A 10,401-nucleotide genomic window follows, 5' to 3' on the forward strand; every position below is an offset into this window, starting at 1 on the left:
CACACACACACACAACACACACACTCCAGTCTCCCCGCTGCAGCTAGTCCGCTATGCAGTCTGCCCTTCCTCCCTCGGCCGACTGCGAGGACCATGTGCAGAGGCTGGATCGTTGTCGTATGGTTTCACCCGTCAGCCTCTCTCTGCTGTCCTGGCTGCAAGTGGAGGTAGGTCTTCAAGTCGTCTTGCCTCTTTATCACCCTGCTCTCTTGGTGGCGCAGCAGTTAAGCGCTCCACTGCTAACCGGGAGGCGCAGGACCAGGCGACGCCTCGTTCTGCTGTGTATGGAGTCGCTGGGTTTAGGGAGCCCTCGAAAGGCCACCCTGGATGGGACAAAAGGTGAGCACGTCGGCCGTTGCTCAAGAGGCTGGAGGCACAAGTCCACCCAGAGGACCTCGGAAGAAAGGCCTGGTGAGCTCCTTCTTCAAAACCAGCCTCTGCAAAACCCCGGGAGCTCAACGGTCCTGTGCCACCCCCGGGGTGACCTGCCCTGCGTCCGACCGATTCTGCCACCCCTGGTTGTGCCCCGAAGGAGTGTCCCTGCTCATCGGAGACAGCAAACAAGGTGCTCAGAGCTCCCCAAACAGGAACATGGTGTTGTAGGGGCCCAGGGGAGCACCGGCCAAGCCCCCTGGGAAACTTGGAGAGCCATCGAGGGAAGATAAAAGTCCCACGGGGGCCCTCGGCCGTGTGGTGAAAACTGGGGGAGAAGCCAGGATGGAGGAAGCCACGTGGTTCACTGGAGCTGGGAAACGGGGATGCTCTTTCTCTGGCTTTGCGTATTTCAGGACCCACTAGACGGCACGGAAACTCAGCCAGCCTTACGTAAAATCGCCCTAGCCACGCACCACGGCTGCACCACAGTGGAGGGGATTGCCATCCCGAGGGTGCATGGGGGCCTACGTGTCCTGGCACACGAGCCATCGTTGTTGCTGGGTGCCGTCGACAACGGCGTGGAACCCGGCCTGGTCCTGCGGAGCCCATTGGAGCAGCCGCTGTGTCTATCCATCTCGCCGGAGGGCTTCCTTTTATTTATTATATTGGGGTGGAGGGGACTGGCCCTCCACTTTACCAAGGCTGCTGGCTCTCTAGGGAAGTTTGTGAGATAGAAGCTCCGCCCTGACTTCTGCAGACTGCTTTCCATCTTCGCTGCCTCCCTCTCCTCCCCGCCCCCTCCTTTCCTCGGCAAAACGGTGACACCGGTGACACCGGCTTGTAGCTGACCCCTCACAGACGAGCTCTCCAGGTGGGTCGAGGAAGTTTTCTGACAGCTCTGGAGGCTGAGCGTTCAAATCAGTCTCAATCGTGTCAATTTCTTCCTCGTCGGTGGCCCTGGTGCTCCTTAGTCACCGGGTGATCTGCACACAGGATCAGGCCAATTGATGACATGATGACATGGGAACACGTCATGTTGTATTGAATAAGAGCTGATTACATCACATTGAATGAGAAGTGACTACAGGATAGTACGTCACACGCACACCAGGTTCCCACATACACGAGGGTGCTTCAGAAGGTTCACGGGAGAACCCCATGGTTTCTTCATTCAAGTTTCCCACAAACTTTCGGAAACACTCTGTGTCGGGGGGAACACAATTTCACCTGTGCTGTCAGGTGCCATCCAGTCAGCCCCGACTGGCTCATCGCACCCCTCTGTGGCGAGAAGGAACCGCGCCCGGTGCTGTGCCACGCTCACAGTTGGTGCTGCAGCGCCGCCTCGTTGGCCCAGTGACGACAGTCCATCTTGGGAGGGCCGTCTCTTTTCTCTGTCCCTCTCCCTGACCAAGCAGGACGTACTTTCCCAGGGCTGGTCTCTCCTGACAGCATGTCTGAAGTATGTGAGGCGATGTCTCACCATCCGGGCCTCTAAAGAGCGCTCTGGCCGTACTTCCTCCAGGACAGATGGGTTGCTTCTGGGGCAGTCCCTGGTACTTTCAATATTCCTCACCAGCACCACCATTTAAATGCATCAGTTCGTCCTCAGCCTCCTTAGTCAATGTTGTTTTATCCTGAACAAGTGAAATACCGAGTGTGTGTGTGTGTGTGTGTGTGTGTGTGTGTGTGTGTGTGTGTGAAATATCGCATGAGGAATTTCCCATCATGCTCCACCCAAAAAGCACTTCCCGGACCCAGCTGGGCTGCCATCCCTGTGTCACCATCCCCAAATGCCAGCTCCCGGGAACACAGTGGGGAAAGGACCGTGAAGACCCTGGGTGGCAGCAGCAGGTGCCTGGGGACGAGCGTCCTTCAGAGTCTGAATGGAACCAGGGATGTGCGTCTGGCCGCCCTGACCGACGTGAAGCCGCTGGTGGGAAAATAAAACGTGACGACAACCCCGGCCAGATTCGTTGTTGTTGTTTAACAGAAGGAGGAAGGCGAGGACCCACCGCCAAGCCCGCCGTTGGTGAGAAAAGAAGCCCACCAGAAGGCAGGAGTCGTTCCTGACGGAGCAGGCGGGGAGCAGCGTGGGAGTGGGGGACGATGAAGAAATGCCTGCCCCGCCCCTGGCCATCGCAAGTCCACACGGGTCATATGAAGCCGAGAGAAGGGGGCACACAGCACCGTCCCGACCGCCCGGCTGCGGCTGGTGGGCTCCAAAGGCAGAGACCCTGGAGAGGAGCAGAGACGGGGGAGAGGCGAGGTGAGAGCCCGTGGGGACCAAGGGGACCCCTGAAAATCGCCAGTGAGGAGCAGAGCGCCCGGCGAGGTGTCTTCTGAGTTCAGACGCCTCTGCGTGGGCCCTTCTGAACAAAGCCTGGATGAAATCAAACACTTCTCAACCTGCCGCTCGGCGGAGGCCGGTGGCATGACGTCTGATTCTAATGAAACTCCTAGTTGCCCGGGCGCCAACCAGGGGCTTTCTGGGCTGTTGTTTCCGGGGGTGGGGGGGTGCACAGATCCCCGGGCCTTTCCTCCCCAAAGCTGCTGGTGGGTTTGAACCACTGACCTTCGGTGAGCAACCAAGAGCTTAAGCACTGCGCCACCCAGACGCGTCCATAGACACAGCGGGCCCCCGAGAATGCATGGACTGCCTCGCAGACCCGAGTCCCTCTGGCCCGTGTTGGGAGCCTGAGGACGCAATGGTGAAGCAGGATCAGCCGCTAACCAAGAGGCTGTCGGTTCAAACCCACCAGCTGCTCTGTGGGAGAGAGGTGAGCAGCCTCTCCCTGTGAAGGTAGCAGTCTCGGAAACCCCGTGGGGGGTTTGCTCCATCCTCCAGGGGGCTCGGAGTCAGAATGCACCGATGCACTGGGTTTGGCTCGGTTTGGGGTGAGGGTGTCCTCAGGAGTCCCTGGGTGCTGCAGATGCTTCCTGTGCTCAGCTGCTCCCCCTGAGGTGGGGTGACTGACTTCTGAGGGACTAGCCATTGACAGCCTTACAGCTCTGAGACCACTCCCCACCGGCTCAGGCCTGTGTGACCTCGTGGGCGCTGCCACAGGATGCTGGCATACGTACCTCACACGCTTTCCTTCCTGATACCGTTTCTCTTTTGAACCCTTTTCCTCTCGGGAAAGTATCCCATCACACCGAGCGAGTACCAGCTACGGCCAGACCTGGCCTCTTGGCCAAACCCACAGAGAAAGGACCCCAGGCCACCTGGAACAAGAGCAGTTCGGTCAAGGAACCAAAAGTCACCGGAAAGGAGTCACCAGACCAACTCGAAAAGCATGTGAAAGCGAGGGGCCTGGTCGGGGACCCCAGCCTTGCCCTAGTGCATGTTCATGATGCGCCAGCGACATCTGTGGTGTTGTTCCGGCCAGAGCGACCCCGTGCACGACAGAAGGAGCGCATGCTCACCACAGTTCCAATGCTTGAGCGCACTGTTGCAGCCACAGCACCAAGCCATGTCCTGGAGGCTCTTCCTCTGTCTCCCCGCCCCTCTGCGTTAGCAAGCCTGGGGTTCTCTCCGGACTGGCCTCTCCTGACAGCATGTCCGAAGTGGGTGAGGTGAAGTCTCGCCACCCTTGCCTCTAAGGAGCGACAGGTCCCTTTGTCCTCTCGGCCGTCTGTCCCTGGGACTTTCAAGACTCTTTTCCAGCACCGTCCTTCACATCCATTGCTTGTTCTTCGGTCTTCCTTGTTCGACGACCGGGTTTCACGTGCAGCGGAGGCCCTGGGAAAGACCGTGGCCTTGGGTCAGGTGCACCTTCGTCCTTCGAGGAGCCTCCCTGCTTGCCAACATTCTGAAGAGGCCCCGTGCAGCAGGGTGGCCCGATGCAACTGGTCGTGTCATCTCTTGAGTGCTGCTTCCAGGAGCAGTGATTGTGGGCCCAAACAAGAAGTCTTCTTTGACAGCGCCCATCTTTTCTCCACGTATCCAGGTGTCCCCTGGTGTCCTGGTTACAGTCGTGAGGATGTCGGTCTTCCTCACATTGAGTGGGATTCCACCCGGAAGGCTGTGGTCCTTGATCTTCATCCACAAGGGCTCCCAGTCCCTGCTTTCTGCAAGCAGAGCTGTGTGATCGGCACAGCAGCTGTGATAAATCTTCCTCCAGTCCCGATGCCGCATTCTGTATCATATAACTTGTTACTCATGCCAGCATTCCTTCAACTTACTTCCTGGTATAGTACGCATAAAACTACAAACCCCCCTTTTCAAGGCTGCCCTGCATGATGCTAGTCCTGGCTTGCCCTTTGCTTCATCAACCCAAGTAAATTTTCTCCTTCCCTTCCATCCAGCCTCGGTCTCCCTTTCTCGGCACTGAGAGCGAGACCCAGCCCCCGTGAGCAGCCGAGCACGGAGACTCCGGAGTGGAGGCGAGACCAGGTCGCCCATCTCTCTGCTGAGCACCGCCCTGGGAACACCAGCCAGTGCAGCAATGCAGGCCACCAACCCTTCTACCCAGGCCCTTTAGGAGACGGACGGACTCCTGCAATGAGAGAGAGCGCTCTGTAGGATTGCCGGGTTTGAGATCCATGTGAAGAATCAATAGTCCCTCTGGATGCTCATAAAAATGGAATGGAGAATGTAAGTGGGAAAGTAAGACGCCATTAAAAATAACAACGGGACCATCAAAGAGAATATTTCACCATCAAGCTGGTGCCAGCCCTGCCAGGCCCATCTAGAGAACGGAGACGACCATTTGAAGAATGTATGACGGGGGTAGAGAGACACACAGAGAGAGAAACCATGTTCACACAGGGGAGACTCACACCACGTGGCTGTCAATTCTCCCAAGACTAGCAGCAAAACCCAAGAAGTTTTGCAGGAAACGTGAAAAGCTGATTTTAAAATTCGAGGCTGTCGATCTTCCCTGGAGCAGAAAGCCTCATCTTTCTCCCACGGAGCAGTTGCTGGGTTTGAACTGCTGACCCCGAGCTGAGCCATCCAACCCATAACCAGGGCTCCCTTAAGACCCCAAACCATCAAGATGATTTGAAGAAATGTTGAGGTCCTCTTTTCCAGAGGCCAGAGACCAGGTGTGTGTCTTTGGGACACAATTCATTTGAATGGTTGTGGACAAGAATGACGTCTGAGAGTTGTCCTGTGGGCCGGTCACTAGGGGACCAACGGTGCAGGCGACTGTGCTGACGTTGGGTGCTGTCAAGTCAACTCCGACTCGTGGGATCCCGTGGGAGAGAGGAAAACCGCGCCCTGCCATCTTTCTGAGAAGGAGCCCTGGCGGTGTCGTGGGTTCGGCAGGGGGCTGCTGACCGCCAAGACAGTCGTTCAAACCCACTAGCACTCTGAGGGGGATGCAGATGAGATTAGGTCATCTGCGGCTATAAAGGTCTACCAGGGTGGCATCTCTATCAGGGGAATTGGCTTGATGGCAATGGGGTTGTTGGTGGTCTCCTCTTCCTCCTCCTTCAAATCTTTCCAGGAGCAGCTTGCCCAGGGACCCCTCTCTCAGAGCCACTGTGGGGAAGGGAGCCTTTGATTAGAGCCCAGTTACACCACTCAGGGGCTCCTGATGGCGCCAGAAACCCAAACTGAGGCTCCTACAGAGCCCTAGAGACTCAAGTAAACAGAAACAAAAACCTAACCCACTGCCATCGAGTTGGATCTACACGGGCGTCCAAGGCTGTCAATCTCTACCTTGCAGTTAGCAGACCAAGGGACACTCCCTAGACCAGCGCCTCCGGGGTTCCTTACAGCATCAAGAATCCCTGGGGCAGGCTGGCCCACCAGCACACCCCCACCCCACCCCCGAAATCACCCCAGTGCCACTGTTGTTGCTGTTGACGGACTCCCAGTATCTCTTTAGCAGTTTTCAAAGCGCTCTGCCCTTGGTGGTAACCCTCCAGCCCCCTGCAGCACCCCAAGTTCTGCCACCAAACCTGGAGCCTTCGAGTCACCCACAGACAGCCTTTGAGATTTGGAGACCAGGCCAAACCCCAGACCCACAAAATTGGAGTTTCGGCTGAGGGACAACCAGGTTCAGTGCCTTTTCAAACTTCTTGGGTGTCCCCCCCACCCCCAAAAAAGTAATGTGGAAGTCCTAATCCTGTAGTTGGGAATGTGACTCTGTTAGGTTACTGAGGTCATGCTGGGATGTGGGGGTGTCTCGTAAAAGGGGTCTGTTCACAGAGCCAGGGAACATCTGGGGCTAAGACGAGGGACCCTCCCCTTAAGGCAGCACCCTGAGAGGGAATCCTAGCTCCCCAAACTATGTGACAACACATTGCCATCTTTCCTTTTGTTACATTTCACGGGATTAGAAAGCCTCGTCTAAGGAGACAGGCCTGATGGTAAGGAGCCAGCTGCCCAGCCTCCGGGAAGCAGGAACCTGGCATGGATGGGCTGAAACCTGCCCGAGGCGTCTGCCGCTGCCTGAGTCTGCGGAGGATCTGCCTGGTGCTCCAGCACCCCCTGTGGTCTGCAGCCCGTCCACACTAGGCCTTCCAGACTCACAGGGACCCCATGTGGTTATTCAGCCTGACCCACCGCAAACGAAAACCCTGCCTGGCCCTGTGCCGTCCCTACTGGCAAATCGAACCTCCGACCCATCGGTCAGACTTTCTTCCTAGTCTGTCTCTGTCCGCAGAAACCGGTTTGGCATCCTATTGGCACGCCAGCCTCCGGTGTCTATGGAAGGAGGTTGCCCATGAGGTGCAACAGCTGGGAATTGACCCTCAAGTCTCTCGGGTGGAAGGTGAGCCCCACCGATGACTCAGGCTCAGCCCTGCAGGGCTTGATCCCTCTGGGTGACACCACTCCACGGTCTCCCAATCTTGACACCATTAGCCTTCAGGGTGGGGTGACTCTCTGTGGTCCATGCTTGCTCTGTCCTCTGATGCAGAAAACCCGGGGCTGGAAGACTAGGGACTCCACAGGAGTGTAGCCCGAGTCCTCTGGAAGGGGGGCAGCCTACAGGACAGCCGTTTCCCTAAGGAGTCGGTGATACGGACAGGACAGCCGTTTTCCTAAGGAGTCAGTGATGCGGAGAGACACGAAAGGGCCCGAAGAGAGACAGTGGGGCTTCGGAAGTCTGCGCAAGCATACCTTGATCTTTTTTTTCAATTAAATACTTTTACTGGGGGCTCTTACATCGCCCATCACAATCCATCCATTCATCCATTGTGTCAAGCACATTTGTACATACGTTGCCATCATCATTTTCAAAACATTTTCTTTCTACTTGAGCCCTTGGTATCAGCTCCTCATTTTCCCCCCTTCCTGATTTTTTTATTTCATTTCCCACAAATGTTTTAATTTTGTGTGTGTGAATTGGGTGGGGGTTCACCTTTCGGATTCTTGATTTTGTCTCCAACCGTTGAAACTGTGTATCCAACCCCCCAACATCTTGTTCTGTCACCCCCTTTCACGTCTCTCTCTCTCCCTTGTAGAACACGGTCTTCCCCTTCCCCTTTAACAGCTCTCTACCCAGCCTCCTCCCCCTGCCCCCAGCCCGACCACGCTCACGCTCAGCGTTTGTTTCTTCTCGTGGGAAAATCTTGCCTTTGCTTTTTCCTTTCTAACAGCGGTCTCGCACAAGATTCGTCCTTTTGTGATTGACTGGGTGGAAAACATGGAGCAAAACCCTAAATGATTCTTTTTTCAAACAAGCTGAGCGGTCTGTGATAGGCAGATTTATTGTACCAGCTGGCCAATAGGAACATGTGGGATTAGTCAGGTCACAGTTTGATTGGAGGGCAGAGACATAGATGGCTCAGCAAGGCCCGCCCCTCTCTCTCTTGCTCTCTGGTGATCAGACCAGTGTGCGGCTGCTTGAACTGATTCTCTGCCTCAACTTGTGAGCTACACTTCCTGTGAGACAGCCAACGCGTGGATCCTGTCGCTAGAGCTTGAGGTTCCTTCCAGACCTGCTTCTCCACATGCTGGTGTGCACATCGCTTGAACTTGAGGCTGGGGATCCTGTCACTGCATTGCTTGAGGTTGATATCCCATCTGGGCCTGCTTTGCTAAGCTCCTGAGCTGCTATTAGTGACCTGCCCTGCTGTTTGCTGCCTGTGGCCAGACTGCCTGCATTGCCCGAGGGAAGACTCAGGAAGTCTTCCTTGACCTTGGACCCAGAAGCCCTCCTGAGTTGAAGGACTTCCAGTATATTAACTATTTCACAGAAATGTATTGAACTGAGCCCTCTGTACTACTGTGTGGACTAATTTGCTGTTATATTCCTTCGTGCTGTATAAATCTATCCTGTTATATCTATCTATCTATCTATCAAATCATAAGTGCCCTGGTTTTGTTTCTCTAGAGAACCCTGCCTAACAAACTGCCTCATAGACTGGCAGGACTCCCAAACGGGGACCCTCTGTCACCTTTCAGCTTTTTAAGTCACCTTGTGGCTCAACTTTCAGCCTCACAAGAAACCGGCCTAGGGGGGTAAGCAGTCACCCCAGACAGATCCACACTCTGAGAACAATCAGCTGCCCTGACCAGAGGGCAGCGTGGCCCAGGGAGCAAGCTCAGAGGACAGGAAGGGATGGGAAAGGAGGGTGGAGGCAGACGGGAGCCGCAGAGCAGAGTGGGAAGAGGGCTGTCACTTGGTGCGGGTGGCATTCAGCGTCAGGGGACAAACGTGTGCACCGTGGAACGGAAAACCAGATTAGAATAAAAAAGTTAAACAGGAGAGAGAGAGAGAACAAATGCTCTTCGGTGTGATGTGCAGAAGTTGTTTGGATTCTGCTTGGAACAAAACATCTGTGAAAAGGCAGTTTCGAGGGAGACCTCCGGGAACAGAATGCAGACAGCCGTGAGAGGATGTTGAAGGACCGCGTTTGTGGGGCCCAAGAGTGAATGCCACTTCACCGCCCCCCAGTGATGATGGCTTCCCTTCTGGAGACAGTCTTTGTTCCTTAGCAAGTCAGCATGTTGTGAGGCGTGTAGGTGTGGGGGGGGACCTGCTTTCAATCCCTGAGCGAAAACAAGCCAAGAGGGAAGACGTGAAACAAGACGAGTGAGCACGTGCGAGCTGCTGACTCGGTGTGTGTGTGTGTGGGGGGGGGCCGGGACACGTGGCCCCACCGGGCTGTGCTTTCAACATCCCTGCCAGTCCCCGGTCTTGCTCTGTCCCAGGCTGGCTGGGGTCTAGTGCTGGCTTTCCTCTGCTCCCCTGAATTACAGGGCACCACTTCAGGTTGGGGGCCACGTCTCCCTGCCCTACACCTCTCTCCAAGTGGACTGTCCCTCACTTGCTGGTCACCTGGACAGCCACATCAGTCCTTCTGCTACGGGGTGCCCGAGGCACCCTGCACCCCCTGACAATCACAGGGGACCACTTCCTGTGCTGCTGGCCGCCATGAGCACAGTGTTTGGGGCTTCATTTCCAAACAGAGCTGCAGGTGGTCAGAGGTTGGGAATCCAGGACAAGGGGTGGGCGGAGGGAGCCGGCTCCTTCTGGAGTCTTCTAGAAGTGGGCCTTGGTTCGCAGCCCTGCCCGCCTCCATCTGCAAACCCAGCAGTGCAGCGGCTCCTCCTCTTGCCCTCTCTGAGTTCATTGCCTTCGCTTGCCTCCCTCTTACCCATGGTGCTGTGTTTTGTCCTGGGCGACGTCCCCACGTGAAGGCCCTGTCTGTACTCAATTACGTCTCCACAGCCCTTCACGCCATGTGGCACGCCAGGGTCAGCCCCAAAGGACTGCTGCAAAGCCAAAGGGGCCTTGATTTATCAACCACAGCAGCAAAATCAAATGCAATGAGGTCGTGCCTGGACTGCGCTCCTGCCCTTTCCTGAAGGAGTCCCCGCTCCTCGGTGCACATCTACCCAGTCCTGTGGCCCATCCTCAGGGGGACAAAGATGGGGTTTCTTTTCAAGGCTCTTGGAGTTTGACAGGGAAGCAGCGAGGGAGACATCTAAAGGGGCACAATCCGGACCGTGGGCGGGATGGGTACGGTTTCCCAGTGGAATGCCCCTAGGACTGCCCTGCGACCCTCGCAGAATGAGCAGGTGTCTTCTCCTGCTGGAACGAATTCCTTGGCATGACTTTCCTGGCC

The sequence above is a fragment of the Echinops telfairi genome, unplaced genomic scaffold (genome assembly GCF_000313985.2).
Source record: "Echinops telfairi isolate 266 unplaced genomic scaffold, ASM31398v2 ScPeMD7_7458;HRSCAF=8496, whole genome shotgun sequence".
Lineage (NCBI taxonomy): Eukaryota > Metazoa > Chordata > Mammalia > Afrosoricida > Tenrecidae > Echinops > Echinops telfairi.